Source organism: Epinephelus moara, chromosome 20 (genome assembly GCF_006386435.1).
Source record: "Epinephelus moara isolate mb chromosome 20, YSFRI_EMoa_1.0, whole genome shotgun sequence".
Classification (NCBI taxonomy): Eukaryota; Metazoa; Chordata; class Actinopteri; order Perciformes; family Serranidae; genus Epinephelus; species Epinephelus moara.
Genome location: NC_065525.1, coordinates 23,098,991 through 23,116,556, shown reverse-complemented (window position 1 = coordinate 23,116,556; position 17,566 = coordinate 23,098,991). Strand labels below are relative to the sequence as shown.

General features: G+C 41.3%; 1 protein-coding gene across 2 annotated transcripts in view; it reads right to left on the bottom strand.

Annotated features, from left to right (window-relative positions):
- Positions 1-9,674, bottom strand: part of grm3 (glutamate receptor, metabotropic 3) — a 48,493-nt gene extending 38,819 nt beyond the window's left edge. The window contains exons 1-2 of one of the 2 annotated variants that reach the window (XM_050073130.1): positions 9,554-9,630; positions 3,901-3,969 (exon numbers count right to left, since the gene is read on the bottom strand). The gene's annotated coding sequence lies outside the window, so the exon portion shown is untranslated. Of the gene's footprint in view, positions 1-3,900; positions 3,970-9,553 lie in introns of both variants that reach the window. The other variant, XM_050073129.1, reaches the window with a different exon arrangement.
- Positions 9,675-17,566: the final 7,892 nt, after the last annotated feature.

Genomic DNA, 17,566 nt, shown 5'->3' with positions numbered 1-17,566 from the left:
CAGTCATTCCTCACTAATTATCCAAATTTAAGTGATGTACTAACTTTTGATTTGCTCTCCCACATTCGCGCTGGATTTGTTGTCATCATAATTGGGAGACTAATTGTTCCCACTGCAGCCATTGTGTTAAAACATGGACTCTAGTATGCCATCTGTCAAAGTTACAAAACTCTGCTAGTTGGCATTTTCAAAAAGGGACATATGTGGCAAGTATGAACTATGGTTATTGACTCAAGACAGTATGTGTTGTCACTCATTTTCTATTATCTTGTGTCCGTGTGTCTTAAAAAAACAAAATGAATCATGAAATGTCTCCATTTTTATCACTTATAGGTTATTCGAGCAAAAACATCACAAAACAAAGGTTACGATATTGTAACCCTAGTTCTATCAGCACAGGTGGAGCACTCTACTGGACTCTATGGGTAATACTCTCCTTCAATCACAAGCACACCTTTGCCCACATAAATTTACATAAACACAGCCAGCCAAACAGGATGTACTCACCCAAATATTTGCAGACCCCATAGTTTATATGGAAGGTATATACTGTAACTACTCGGAATTGTCTTCGGCAGACAGCGTAGGAGCGACAGGGCACTTCGGTAGAGGGCTGCTAACAGAACTAGGGTTACAATATCGTAATCTTCATCTATCTCACACTGGCTCCACCCCCTACTGGACTCTATGGGTTTAGTGGGTGGAGCCTGATGAATGAACGCCCTGTTGCAACATACCATCAACCCAGCCACACTGATCCTGATCAGCTAAAGGTTAGCTGCCATAGCCCGCCTACTTCTGTATGACCTAGGCTGCTGCAGTGGAGAAGCCGGAGGCCCCAGCCAACGCAGGTGGTATGCAACCAAACTGGGTGGCGCCATGGCCTAACCCTGCAGGGGTCGGAAGACAATCAATGGGCAAATCGCCATCGCAGACAGTGTTGTGATACTCCATTATACACTGTGTGGTCTGCACATATTTGGGAAGGCACTTCCTGATTGGATGGCCACATTAATGCAAATGTAAGTGGGTGAATGTGTGCTTGTGATTGGAGGAGAGTTTTACTGATAGAGTTCAGTAGGAGCCTGTGTGAGGTAGAATCAGTTTTTCCAACTAATGTTTATACAGGTTGAAGTGAGGAGCTCATACATCTACTGTGTATAGTTCAAAATGTCTGTTGTTTAAAGTTAAAGCTGAAGAACGGACATCCTTTGATTTTATGTTTTATGAAAGTTATGAAAGCCATACTCTAGCAAAGCGTATGTCTTACCTCTTCAGCTTAATTTCATTGCTTATGCTTTGCAGAAACCAGGCATTGTAGTATTGCATACTGTATTATTGTTTGTAATTTATACGCATTTGATAATTATTGATCGTTGTTTGCTGTGCGAAATCCCAAGGTAGTCTAAATGTGAGAGATAATAATAAAAAATTGATGATACAAAACTAAAAATGCAAATGCTTTGCTGAATGCTGTAAAGTTTATTGATTATTTCTCTGTGACATTCACAGCTGACATGTTGCTCCCAGGTGTGTGGCAGATGCCCACACAGCAGTGAGCGGGGGGAAAGCTGTGTGGTCGGACTGAGAGGGTTCAACGTGCACGTTAGGAGTGAATTTCCAGAGTAGTTACAATACATGATGCAATAGGGGAGAAAGATTGACAAGGTTATTGTGCATGTCATGTAATCATAACCTGAGGGAGAGGTTATTTAAATAGCAGGAAGACACTGTGTGACAGAAAGCTTCACATTGTCAGATTACACGGTAAAATTCGTGGGAACTAAATTTTTTTTTGGATTAAATATCTATTTTGTTTATGTGTTGCACATGTTTTACAGTTTTTTCTTGCGATTGAAACCACATGTGGTATCGGACGTGAACCGGAGGGCTTTATTTGTGTTGGATGTTATTGTGTTTTCTTGTGATCCCTTGTGTGGTGGGCCATTTTCTATGGTTACAACACACAAATAAACAAACTCATTCATGCATGCTGCAACAATTATATAGTATTCAAACTCTAATAGATAAAATTCACATGTGACACTGCTGACCTGTGGATGTAGAGCTCCACACTATTTGTATGTCACTGGAAAAGTGCCTTTTGGCCTGAAGTGATGAATTAAAAATATACCAAATAGAAGCTGTTTGTCTGGCGCACACACACACACACACACACACACACACACACACACACATACATAGAGATTTGTATTGTTATTTTCTATTTTTAGACCGCTTATTCCAAACATTGACCCCATTTCGTATCACCACCTGGATGTTACCATGTTGCGCTGACAAAATTTTGAATTATTAGAGATCCCAATTGTTGCACTGAGACAGTTAAAACAGCTGTCACCACATGTAGAACCGCAATTGATCATTTTAGGAGATATTAAAAGTTGCTGTTGAGCTACCTACACGCAGAATGGCACTTTTTATAGTAGCCACAGCATGACCAGCGAGCCACCTTTCACTATCCATCTCACACACACGCGCACACTCCTTTCCTCCTCAGGCTCATCATTTATTAAAGAGTCTGATCTCTTTCTGAGACACACCATCACAGCTGTACATCCCACTGCCCTTTCACTGCCTCATCCCCTGAGTGTATGTATGTGTGTGCGTGTGTGTGTGAGTGTGCATGTAGGACAGACGGATGTCAGCGAACAGACAGTGTAGTACTAACGCTGCGTGTGTAAGCGGGAGTGTGTGCGCGACTCAGTGTGTGTTGTGACTGTTGTTGCTGATGAGAGGTGAGCTGTGGGAAGCAGCAGTGATTTCCAAACTCTTCCCTGTTTCCTCACCAGAGCATAGCAGTGGAAGAAATATGTGGAGCAGAGCAACTGTAGTAAGTAAAAAACTTGAAAAGCAAAGAACTTCAGGACGCCCTCTGGACCAGAGTGAAGAATCCACTTAGTAATTTAAGTCTTGTCGTGAACCTCAAGCTGAAACATTAGTTATATTTGAGAACAGTGATTAACAAAAACAGTCGTCAACACTTGCAGCAGCATCTTGGCTTGATCAGTATATCTGCAGATGCTGCAATGGTTCAATGGAGATATTTTGCAGGACAACAAACCGCATATACCTGTTGCTGTAATTGAAAATATAGAGATCTTGCCGACAATTTCAGCTGTATGCAACAATATATCTTCATAACATAATATATCCTGTCTTATGTCCCATTAACAATGTCTGGGAAACATTTGAAAAGCATTTTCTAGAGATGAAAACTTGTGTAGATGAGCTGAAAACATGTACAAAGGGAATATGTTTTAATTGTAACACCCAGTGTGAATTAATGTATGTTAAAGTGGCAAGTGAGCAGCGAAGCTTATAGTATTAAAGAAAAATAGCTGTCAAACTTAATATGTTCAGTTTTTAAGTCCCCTCAAAGAGGCAAACTCTAACAATGCTGGACATTTCTATGATGCAACTCAATTTCTGACACCATCCCAAACATTTTTTTAACCCCGGCAGGTATGATGATGTGGCTGACCCCCTGATTCTGCTGTGAAAAATGTCTTTATGTTGTGGAGTTACGCGTCTGAGCGTAAAAGACCCACTAATGCATGAAGAGTCTTTCTGAATGACACCTAATTGCCTTTCAGGAAGCTGATCGCTCTAATGAAATTTGGAAAGAGGTCACAGCACAGAAAAGCCCCGGTGGACCACGGTGGAAGTTTTATTAAGATGTATTGCCAAACTTTCTTTACGATGTTGACTTAACTAAGGGCATAAAAGGGACACTGAGGTGTGATTATGATCTGGTGGTGTCTGATGCTTTAGGAAAGATAGATGGGATGTGTACTGCTCTCAATAAAACAATCTTGTAGGTGTATATATTTGTTTATACTTTTTAAAAATGAAACCAGACATTGATTTTGAGTTACCCACCTGTTTTATTAGTGTACTAGACTCATTTCGGCTCTACTGAGATTAGATCCCATGTTTCCATCCCCTGGTCTTCAGCGTTGATGAACACATGAAACCAGAAAGAGAAAGAATGAACTAAATTTATCATATTTTTTATTATGTATTCAATGTGACCATACTACACATTTGGGTTTAATTTGAATTCAGTCATGATTTTAATTTAATAACAGCAAACAGATTTAACTCAGTCATATCACTTTAAAATGAATTCAGCACCACAGACAGCAACTAAAGGAAGCTCTTCCATGCTGTTCTTGGAAACACCTGTAGAGCTTCAAATGTTTCATACAAACACTCTTAGAACACACTGAAAACTATTTAATTTGTTATTAATGTGAAATAATAATCTGAAGCACCACTAAATATTTGTAAATATTACAATTTGCGAAATTTTCTCACAAAGCATTTGCATGGCTGACCAGATGACCCGATGGCAACACGAAGACTGCACAAGTGATTGTGATTGTGTCATTTTCAAAGGCCTTTTGACCTGACAAAGATCCAAGTAGGATCGACATGTTGTCTTCATTAAACTTGTATGGCACAGAATAAGTGTGCAGGTGTTACTTCATTGTACATTGAGGTGTCCGCTGTATATTGATAGCCCTGTGTCTACGTGATGTGTGTATAATTACTCTCCCTCAAGTCATTGTGTCATTTCCTACCAACATAAATCAATGTCATTAGGATAATCTGAAAGATGCAGTTTCTCCATCAAGTCGCTTTAAGGTAAGTAAAAGTTTCAGTATATATAAAGAAGACTTTTCAGTATGCTGCTGTCGAGTACATGCGATACACTGACTGAAATTAATACCGCAGAAGTGATGCTTAAAGGAGCTCTAAACGACATTCAGAACGTAGGCAACCTGCGGCTCCAGAGCTACATGTGGCTCTTTCGCCCCTCTCCAGTGGGTCCCTATGGCTTTGACAAACAAAATATGTAAACGAATAATGGTTATTTTTTAACGATTTGATTTTCATTTATCATCTTTGTAAACCTTTAGAGGTTCTTATAATCTCCAACTGTAAAAAACAAATAAGAAAATCATTTCAACATTTCATGAATTAAAATGTGCATCATGTGCATCTATGGCCCTAACACCTTTTCTTCCAAATTTTGCCTAACCTCCCTCGCTACTCTAGCTATGGATTCCAAATCCAAAAAAGGAAAAGTCTTGGAAGATTATAAAGTATTTTATAGGGTGTGGACAGGTTTGTTTGCTTTTATCACCAACACTGCAAAGCTAAAGTTCCAAAAATCATAAAGATCCTACTGCAGAATAGCCACCTTGTGGTAAAACATGTTAATGAATGCTCATTTAGACCTATTAATAATGTTGATTTGGTCAAAAATTGCTTTTTGATAGTTAAGTTTGCTGACCTCTGATCTAGACTCTGATACAGGTTGACTGGTTATCAAGATGGATGTGGATGAGCCGATGTTAAACAGCTAACGGTGCTAACAGCACGAACAGTGCCAACAACAGCAACAGTGTTAACAGAGCTAACAGTGTTGCTGTTGTTGGCACTGTTCGCGCTGTTAGCACCGGACCATTTACCACAACACACAATGGAGAAGCAACTTCATTCTCTGCTCAGGTTGCCTTTAATCCACAAAGTTTTTCATAGCAAATGCTTGTTTGTTGCTATATTAACACTCTAAATTGTTTAATATACACAGTCTTTAAACTACACTTAAGCACAGTTGAAATATCCTAAAAAACAGCATGACTTCTTGTTATGGATGCGTGACAACATCAGCACATCATCAGTATCGGCCAACAGGCTTTTTCTGACTTGGCACAATGAATGAATATTAAATACATTGAAAAGCATTGTATTTCATGTCTCCATCTGCTGGTGGGTCATCATGATAAGAGTATGTATGCATAATATGATGTTAATTCCACTACAGAAGAGACTTGATGATCACTAAATTTAGGTAGGGAAAAAAGTGGACATTGGTCAAATGACTTGTTACATATCGGATATCGTCAAAAAATCCAACATTGTGCATCCCCACTTCTTGTACCACAGGTTAAGTGAAGTAAAGTCTTGTGTACTTTTTGCAATTAAATTCTGACACGGCCAATTAATGAGAATACACTGAGTTTAAGTGAACTATGAAAAAGATGTATGAGGCACTTACACAAGTTTACTGAAAAGCAGCATGCTTTCAATGTCAAAGTCAGGTAAATATGTAAATCTGCTTTTAATAAATGCACTTACAATATCACCAACAGCACATTATGAACTGCAGAACTACAACTGTACATCATGGTATGTGAAAGCACATGAAAAGTACCAAAACACACACTGAAATCACACACCTCGTAAGATTAGAATACAGGCTTTTAGGCTGTAAACCCACATTGGTGATTCTCCTATCAGCAGTAAAAGACAACTTTGGCATCAACCAGGCCAAAGTTCGCTGTGTGTCATTAACTTGATCCCCACAGATCTCCGCTGATCCATTACATTGTTTTATCTGGATGATATAGCGCTTTAGTTGTTCAGTAACTTGCCACCTTCCAAAAACTCCAGCTGATCCCGACCTCTGTACACTAATTACATCCCAGATCCAGATGTGTAAACTGTAACACCATCACATAAAGATTTGTGGGGTTTGCTCTCACACCACTGAACAACCTTTTAGCATCAATCACCTCCTGTTAGCCTGAAAAATACAGAAATGTTTGTCCTTCATGCGACATGGACGCTGTGGTCAGCTGCAATTTGAGGTGGTTAACATTAATTCAAACAGGGGCAAAATGTCCAAAGCCAGCACTCCTGCTGCATAATCCACATTTTTGCAGTCTATCTATATGCACAGTACCCACTGTGTATTCCACACACTCATATTATCACCAGTAAATGGTTAAACACACTTCCACTTCAGGCCTAATGCACATTATGAGAAGGTGTGTTTATGTTAGAGTGCCTCATAGAGCATATGGATGGAAAGCAGAGAGGTGGATTGTGCTGCAGGTGTGGTTTCAGATATAGATATTCAGATATGTCTTTTTCAAAAGTGAAAATTGCAGCTGACATGAATTCTATTTGTCCACAGCCACCCTCCTCTGCTCTCCATGAATGATAAAACCACAAAGTTTTCACAGATACTTTCCAGGCTTACAGGAGCCGAGTATCTGGTACTCATAAGAGTATTATGTTAATGGCCAGAGAGCTGTCTTGCACAGAAATGTGTGGCCTTTACATAGACATTATATTTTATGGCATTACCCCAGAGCTGACTGTAATTTGTCCTCCTTTCCCTTTAACTCTGTGCTCAGGATTTACATTTGGGCTGTGTGTAATCAATAAGACATCATTGAACATAGCTCACTGTGTGATGTTGAACCAGGTCACAAGAGTCTGTATTTATCAAACACATCAAGTCAATCACAGGAAACCCATCAACCTGCAATTTTCTACAATCAGCACTGCTTGTGCCTCCAAAATCTATGTCACATCACACACTTACATCCACGCACAACACCTCTGCCAATTCACAAATCCAATAAAACTAGAGGACATTACTGGTGCAGGGGCTTCCTTTTCCTATGCACTGTGCTAGTGCACTGCTAATGATGAGGATCTGTACTGCATGCAGTCCAGTGAGTGGTGCTGTGTGGAAGCTACAAGGCCATTTGCACACACACACACACACACACACACACAGCTACACAAAGATGCACAAACACAAGCTCGTGTACACACATTCGCCAGCATAAAAAAGCCAAAATTCAAAACCAAATCTGCTCACCGACAGACAACTGTCCCTTGACTCGCACGCAGACGCACACACAAACACATTTATAAAGAGCCATGTAAGCTTGGCTTTAAGGTTTGACAAGGCCGCCAAATTGCTCACCCACACTTGCGACTCCCTCCTACACCGTGTTTGACCCTCCAAAGCTCACAAACACACACAGACACCCATCAGTGTTTAAACTCTACTTTTTGCACAAGTGTGAATGAACACATGTATGAAATGACTCTTGATTACGCAACAGGTTACACACACACCTGTGCAGAAACACATGAAATCTACACATACGCACAGATACGTTTTTACGTAGATACATAGATTTCAAAATTGTCAAATATATTAAAGATAAATTTGTTGAACTCACCGCCAAACTAAAGAAAATGTTTTCACATGTTACTGCCACACAACAAATGCATTATGATTATTACTGTGATTATTAAAGGTATTATTTGTAAATCTGCTACGAGACCAAGCCAGCACGGTACAGGTGTTGTCTACCTCTGCTCTGAGTAAATGTTTATTCACTCCTCTTTAATAAAGCATACAAGAGCCCATTTAAAATTTGTATTACTCTTACTGTAGTTACCTCCTGATGTTGCATTCCAGCACAGTTACAAACTTAGTAATGATCAGTGAGGAAAACTGCATCATGATTTTGTAAAAACGTGTGACATATTATTCTAGTAATAGCTTTCAATGCAAATATTTGGCTCTCATGCAACAGGGAGATGTTGTTTTTGTCAGCTGTGTGGCATTTCAGAAAAGTTTTGTCTTTTGATTTGCCTCAACACCAAACCAAAGTTATCTATTGGCTGATCAGCACATCAATGAATACACCTCATGGTGGGTGCTGTTTGGGAGGAAATATGGTGTCGTAACACCCTCTCAGGAGGAGAAATATACCATGACAATAAACAGATAAGCATTCCTACATGGATATATCTATGTATTTTCTATAATAATCAGAAATAGTTAGACACTGTGTACACACTGTAAAGTCACTCTAAGCTCACTGTTGTGTCATGGAGACACACCTGCTCTGCAGGGATACAGCCCACAGGCCGTGATTTTTCCTGGTTTTCAGAATTCAAACATAATTTTTGGAGTTTAAGGTAAAAGCATTTCAGGGTGGAGAGAAGTTCCATCACATCTTAAAGCTCGACCGTCAGTGAATAACATGAAACTGCTGGTGCATCACTAAAGAGTCTTTGTTTTAAGTCTGCATAACATCTGATGTGAATATAGATATTTTTGGTCCTGCTGTGGGTTTAACACAGATCCACGCGCCTCTCCTCTGGCGCAAGGTGTGGAGTGGTTTGTTGAGAAGCGAACGGAAAGTCATTTCACTGATAAACAATGACCACGTACGGTTATCAGATCCACCTGTATGCCTGTTTCCAGAGACGCACTACCCGCCCATCTTTCTCCCAGGAAGCTTAAAGCCGCGGGACATGCCTTGTTGCGGTCTGTCTGAACCCAAATAACTTCTCCACGCAGCGTAAAATACGCAACTGCAGATACTCTTTGTTTCACCTTCTGTATCTTTATCATGCATCTACTGCAGAGATTAGCAGCCAGGGCTTTTTTCTTCTCTTTATCACATCCCGCGATCAGTGCAAGCATCTGATTAAAATACACAGGGACCACATTTATGCAGTGCAACTGGGTGTTTAAATCCTGCGCAAAGTTCAAAGCAAATTGTTCCCCACCGTAGGATTGGCTGACGCGCGCTTGAACGGTCCCGGACTGACAATTTTTCCTCTGCACTCTGTCGCCTAACCCGAAATCTAACACTGCAACACATTTTGCCCACCAGAAAGGAATATGTTAGATTTGACCTACCTTGACGACTTGGATCCTTCAAAGGTTGCGCACAAATCTCCAGCCGCTGGAAGTTTGACTTAGTCTACTCCTGATCCCTCGGAGGAGTCGCACTGAGAGAGAGGATGGGCGCCACTGCTCTGCGCGCCAGCTCCGTAGATGTGTGTGTGCGTGTGTGAGTGTGTGTGTGTGTGTGTGTGTGTGTGTGTGTGTTAGCGCGCGTGCATGAGAGAGAGAGAGGGAGAGAGGGAGAGAGAAACAACAGACGTGGAGAGCTGTAGCCCCTTGCCAAAGGATGCTTCAGTCTCCTAGCAACAACAATCGATCTGGCAAGGAGACATTTTTATTGGATAAAAAGAAAACTTAGCCATTCACCCCCCTTAGCACATGTTTACCACTCAGAACAACAACTCTGGCTTTACTGAGTGAAGACAGAAAAGAGACAGAGAGGCAGAGATGATCCCGCATGAATGTTTTACACGTGTGTGTGTGTGAGCTGCAGAGTGACGTACAGAATTCATCTACATCTATCTGTCCTTGCAACCTGACTGAAAACAGAGAAAAAGACCTCACATCCTTTTCTTTTTATCTATTCCATCCAAGCTCCATCAATGTTTTAACACAGTATTACACTCTATGATGTCAGTGGCGAAGAAAACCTGAGAGAGCAGCACTAAACATGAAAAAACCCCAGCACTGGCTGCATGGTTCAGTGATAGAGACACAGCACATTGAAACCTAAACACCCTCAGAGCTGTGACTGGAAGCCTACATCTGAAGCCTTTATCGTACATCACACTAACAGGGCGCATGATATATGGCAACCTCGCACACATACACTCAATTTCCCACAAGTTAGGTGTCTCTCTCTGCTCCTTTCCCCCTATTTTTCCATCATGAGAGCAGGAACAGTGGTGCTCAGTGGTGCGCGTGCGTCTGTGTGAGCCCGCGTGCACGCACACACACATCTGTGCATCCATACTTGTTTGTATGATTATGCACATGGAGTCATTAGAATGCAAGTATGCAAGTGTGCAGCTCCTATTGAACAGAAAATCCTCTTCACGCATGATTGAGTCACAGAGCGTCCTCTCTCTCTCTCTGCGCGACACAAACACACACCAATGCACGCTACATACCCTTGCACGCGTGCAGACACACAGGGGCACTCAGTCTAGAGGCCTGATTTCAGTATTGTAAAGTTAGTCAAGTGCACAGAGATACACTGTCTGAGGGCTTGCTTAAAGCGGGTTTTTGATTGCAGCTACAGGCCACAGCATGTTGTTTTGCCTGTTTTATATGCAGATGTATGACGACAGGAGGCTGAAGTTTCTCACTGGCTCATATGTTTTTCCGTGTATCTGCTGTGTGACACCATATGGCATAAGGAAACTGTCTCTGAGGATACGCTCTGGATGGGCAGACATTGATTAGTTAACTGGAGAAGTAAGGGTAAGAGCATCCACTTCACACCTCTGTGGCACACATGCAAGCACAGGCATGAGGTGGGAAGTGCACACGCATACACACTCACTGGAGACCAGTGTCAGTCACAGCTTTCCCGAACTTCATCCCTCATCCCTGCCGTTCCAGCTCGGAGATGCTGGCCACTCTAATAAAGGCCTCATTGTCCGCGTGGCATGCATATATGCAGAAGGCCCAGAAAGCCAGCTTTGTCCCATAAGGGTCCCTCAGCGAGAGAGCTTTGTGCCCGGGCCTCTCCCCACAGACCGAGGCACAGCACAGCCGAAAAGCCGAAAAAAAGAAAGAAAGAAAGGCAAAAAGAAAGAAAGAAAGAGTAACTGAGGGAAAGATACCAATGTGACAGATAGTAAATATGGACAACTTGAATCTCACTATATAAAAACATCTACAGGCATTAAGCCAAGAGTGTTTGTGTGTATGCAAAGCCAGTGTGCAGGAACTCAAGGTTTTGCCTTATCATGGTGAACTGCTCCAGCTCATGCAGCAGGAAGTGGGTCCGCTGGGATTATGTTTCCTTCTCCTTTGATTCCCCACAGATTGTTTGTGTCCCCGCGCTAATAGAATTAGCCATGCTTCATTTCCCATGGTCTTCTGTCCTGTCTTGGCCTCGTGATGGATGGAGCTTCACACAGAGGAGTGAGTGTGCTTAGAAGTGTGCCCAGTGTTGGTCTGACAACGGGGCCAGTTACAACCATTTGCTTTGGTCAGTGTGGTCACTTGTGATGTGGCCAAGTCGACGAAAGCACTTCGTCATTATGACAATAATACACTTTCAGATTGTTTGTGTTTGAAATATGATGAAGAACTCTGTTGTGTTATTGCGTTTGCCGTATGACACATTAACAGTGGCGGAGAACGTATTCAGATATTTTACTGGATTAAAAGTAGCAGTACTATATTGCAGAAATACTTTTCTTACAAGTAAAAGTCCTGCATTTAAAATTCTAAGTAAGTAAAGCTGTCATAATGCTACTTAGTAACTGCCCTGGCAACTGCCTATCTGCAAGAGGGCTTACCAAAAAGTTTGGTAGTTGCTCATGCTGTAACACCAAGTATTCATACACCAGCATTATTAGCTCCCTCATCTTGTCTTTCTGCTTCCATGATGCCAGCTATTTGACCAGCTGGAAGTTCTTTACGTTGAACGCAGCATGGCAGAGCAAAATCTGTGCATGTTCACATGGGCGGGAACTGCTGCATACCTTTACCGCCGGGTTTGAAATTGCCTTCCCTTTGCTGCCTTCCCCTCACTGAAATGACCAAAGGCGGCGAGTTAGCAGAGGTGTGAAAGTCCTACAAGTAAATTTGAAGTATGAGCATCAAAATATTTTTAAAGTATTAAAAATATCGGTCCTCTTGGGTCTGAAACATTCAAAGACTTGAGCGATAATTTCCAACGCACCTGCATCTGAGACAGTTTGATGTCCGAATATCTTTCTTCAAACAAAGTAAAGTAAGCAAAAATACCATATAGGCAGCAAAACGGTGTGTCGGTATTATATTACCGTATTATATATAATATTTTCACTTTATTCCTAATGTTTTAATGTGTAAGCAGAATTTTCATGTTGTTGCTCTCAGAAGTTTGAAATTTTAACTAGTTTATATACTGTTGGGTATTTACTCCTCATCAGTGTATAATTTATTTATTCATTTTTGTACGATCTCAATGTGAAAAGTAACTTGGAAATGTAGTGGAATGAAAGATACAATATTTGTCTCTGATATGTAGTATAACTATAAAGTTGCAAAAAAAGGTACTCAAGTAAAGTACAAGTTCTTTAAAACTGCACTTAGCCACAGTAAGGCTACTTGAGTAAATGTACTTAGTTACTTTCCACCAGTGCCAGTTAAAGGGGTAAGTATTTTGTTTTTGTGAGAGGAGTGTGTTTCTGTTATAAAGGGCCTGGCACACCAAGCAGACGGTTGGCCCCAATGTTGGGTCGTCAGTGAGCGTCCGTGGTCCTTGTCGCTGCAGTGTATCCTGCACCGTTGGCCCTCGTCAGTGCTCTTGAGTTCTTTAGCAGAAACGTTTTGTTTGTGTTTGTGTTATCGTTCACTGGAGCGAGGTAAATATGCTCTGTTCTTTCGGTATTTGATTGTGTTGTTTATGTGCTGACCGGCTCACTGGGGTCAAGACGGTCGTCTGGTTTCCCTTTTTGAATGATGATTACAGACTACCACTGTCTGCTGATGGGAAGAGTTATTTCCTCTCATGCACGCACAGAACACACGTGCTGGTTGGCGGTTGGTTGAGGTCTCTGCGGTGTGTTCATGTGCAACTTTTTGGCCGAGACGCAGTCAGCGTGAAGCGACACTGCTTTGGTGTGTCTGGGCCTATAGACCAGATTTAAAAAAAAACTTCCACTTGACAGGAAAAAAACCCAATTTGGTTTCACTGCACCTGCATTAATCAAAAAAAAATCTTAAATCGTTTTTTTTTTTTAAATGAAGTGAGGTCAAGTTTTAAGGTTGGAGCCTTCTTGAAATATTTTCATGGGCACTCTCCAGATGGCAAAGTTGAAGTCTCAGGGGACCGGTTACACCAAGGTCTGAATTTCACCACAACAATAGGTAATGACCTCCATATGTTTTTGAAAAACATCATACCGAATACCATGTGGAGAGGATCATACTTTATCACACTGCACAAAATCAACAGGCTTCAAGAAAGCTCCTCTACTACCCCGATAACACTCTTACACAAATAGCATCTGACAGAAACCATGCCATTAATAAACCTGCCGTCTTTATATACCTATAAGCTATAACCTTCTCTAAGGTTAAAGTGACCTTCCTTTCCTTGTTGTTTCTAACCTACTTTGGACCTGCTTCAGAATATCCAAATAGTTAATCCAGAATATCCATTCACTCTGCGGTCTACGAGAACACCAGATGCATCATCACAGTTTGATGAGCCACAAAGGTCTGCCAGTGTGTAGCTGGCAATTGACAACAATGGCTATATTTGGAAGTTAAGTATGACGCATATCATATTTGTCCCTAAATGTGTTTTAGATGGCTGAGTGAAAACGTGTGCGTTTGTGTGTGTGAATATCATATGGTTGGTAATGTTGTTTTGGGCCGTTTATGGCTCCTAACAGGGGGTTGGTCTCTAATTATCTTGGTTACAGAGGCATGGCCAACAGACTGCAGGCCACACACTCTTCACAGGACGTGCACTGACCTGTCTCATGTTCGTCTGCTTGCCAGTCCAACACACACATGCGCAAAAAACTAATGCTTCTTTATTGAGCAGTGACTCACCCTATATAACCTTCTGTCCAGGGTGCTCTACACCCAAACTTTATTTGCTGTCATGTGGGATCAGATGGACATGTTGTTCCTTCTGACACAATAGAGGTTTAACTTTTTTTTTATTCTTACTCTGATATAGGGGTCAATTTTTTATTTTGAAAGCAAAAACAGGTGAGACTTTTATTTAAAAGTATGTAATGAGGCAAAAATCCAGATGAAAAGCTGCCTTATGTGCTATAAAGAAATTGTAACACTGACATTTTAATCATCTGAAGCTTTCTCTTTGAAGGACTACTAATACCATTTGCATTTTCCCAAGTTTGTCTTTCTCCAACAGAATTGTTTTCAGAGCTTTTGTTGCACAAGCTGTAAACTGCAGAGAAGTGTGCTATGTGTGAAAGCAAACAACAACATTTTTGGGTGAGACTCATTGTAGGCCAACGAAATAAAAAAAAAAATCTGGGTGTTACTTTGTGAAAATCAGTAGAAAAAATGAAAATGATGAGCCTTAATTGTCAAAAAATTACACTTAACACATGCAAATGAAGACACACTCCAGTGTTTGTATATATACGTACGTGCACGCGTGTCCACATGTACACGCACACACACAGACTGTGTACAGTATCTGATTTGGCCTCTCCTCTGAGCTTTCTCACCACGACCACAATTCATTAGTAATTGACCGCAGCAGCCTCACTCATTAAACATTAACAGGCTACTGGTGAATAATTGATTAATGATATGAGGCGATCTGCAGCAGCATTCTGACAATAAGAGTGCATGGATGAGTGGAAGGAAAGGCCGAATCAATGCGACGCCACGCAAAGGCCCCGACACATGACATAGATACACGCACGCGCACAGGATCACATAGTCACTCAGTCACTCACTCACCCACCCACTCACAATTTAATGAACTCACTGGTCAAGTGCAGACATTTTTTTCTGTAAACATACTGTACTGTGCATAATAATTTAAAAAGCATTTTGGCGAGAGGCACTGACCAATGACCAGACTTGGAACAAGATACTGAAGAATAACGCCACCACCTTTGTGCTCCAAGATTTCTATCAATCTCAGTTTTAGAGCCAGTGTCGGTTGATGCTCTATCTCATTTTAGACAGAACGCTAACCCAATTTCTTTGAGCAAACACTCTGCCATTTGTCAGTCCCAACAGGAGCTCATGGTGTGTTTTTGTGATTATTGCGGCCCGAATATTGCAGTCGTATTCGCAGCTTTTTTTTTTTTTTTAATTTTGTCTGTGTCTTTGTGTGAGAAATTGTGGATGGGTTGCGGCAAAAAAAAAAAAAAAAAGAGGATGATGGAGGATCAGTACACAACCTCCACAACCAAGAACGGCACTGTTCCCTATCGCCAGGACAATATCATTTGTCAGTGCCTTCTAAAAATGCTGCAAATCACTGTTGCAAAAAATAAAACTGTTTTCTGCTTTGACACTGCTATGCCTGAGGTCTGGTCAGGTTTAGACACCAAAAAAGCTTGAGAGGGTTCCTGCTCTATTAAGGTTAGGGTGTGCCCATGCTCATGGTTAAAAGACGCCAATGCTGATTGTCTGCAGGAAACAGGAAGCGAGCCGTGGTCTCTCATGTTTCCCAAGTTTTGTTGACCCATCGCATCCAATTCTGTGTATCAGTGTGTTGCAAATTACGCTTCACTTTACTTAATGACTCCCTTGAGAAAGTAATTTGTTACACCACTTGTTACATTGCTTTTGCATTACATCGAATGAGACACATTAAGAACAAAACATTAAACCCTACATATGCCCACGTATCAGCACATAACCAGGGGATTTAAGACAGCGCTGCAGTAGGCTTTAACTGCCTCAAAATGAAACTATATCAATATATGAAAGAGGGTGGCCTTCCTAACACCACATAGTAACAGCCTCAACATAAAATATCAATAGGCCTAAATAAAATAACATAAAAGAGTGACCTTCCTAACACCTTTAGATGATGACAGACATAAAAGGAGAAATACATGTTTAAATGGCATAATCTGCATTTAACTGGAAAACACACTCAAACTAACTCTCTCAAGTCACCCACTCACCAAACCACGGCCTTGTAGCAGAGGAAGAGTGGGTCGTCCAGCAACTGGAAGATCGGCGATTCGATCCCCGGCTCCTGCAGTCTGCATGTCGAAGTATCCTTGAGCAAGATACTGAACCCCAAATTGCCCCTGATGGCTGTTCCATCGATGTGTGAGTGTGTGTAAATGGTTACTGAGTAGCCGGTGGCGCCTTGTACGGTAGCCTCGGCCACCAGTGTGTGACTGTGTGTGTGAATGGGTGCATGTGACACGTAGTGTAAAAAGCGCTTTGAGTGGTCGGAAGACTAGAAAGGTGCTATACAAGTGCAGTCCATTTACCATTTACTAGTCTAGCTCATTAGACGCGTTAATAACTACAGCAGTTGTTATACATCATGAGAAGGAGATCCTTAAATCTTTTGTCAGACAACCTGTTACTCCTCTGGCTCATTACCACAGGTGCTTAGGCTGAAGAGCCTCACCACAGGTGCTCTGGATGGCGTCGCTGTTGACCATTATGCAGATTATTGAAGAACTTGTGTGATACAAGTGGTTTGATTAGTAACTGTAATGTGATAATTAAATATGTTTACCCATGAAAAGTAATGCACCAAAACTTGTACATATACCGCAAACGATGAACCAGTAGTTCGTTCATAACCTATGTATTCTGGAACACTGCAAACACTGACCAATGTGCTAACGGGAGTAAAGAAGGAAGCGATCCTGAGCGGTCCGTAAGGGGGCAGGTTCGGGTAGTGAATGTGTCGCAATACACAGGACTTTCCCCAGGAGACGGACATTCAGGAACATGTAAACTTTGAGGGAACTTAAGGTCATTTTAAAATACGTTCTCACTATGTTTCTTTTCCTAAGCCTTACCACAGTAACTTTACTTCCCTAAACCTAACCTCTGTTACTCTATGTCAGTTGTGTAACTTTACGTCAAGGGCGTAACGTCATCTGTGGGGAGCTAATTCATAGCACAACATACGAACTGTAGAGTGTGTGATAGGGATGCACTATATTGAATTTAGATGGAGACATGACACACAATGTTTTTCAATGTATGTTATATTCATTCATTGTGCAAAATAAGAAAAAGCATAATGGCAGATTCATTTTAAAGGGATAGTTCAACATTTGGCAAATTTGCCTATTGCCGTAATCCTACAAAAAAGCACACTACGGATACACGATAATAGTTGCACATCATTGGTATCGACCAATA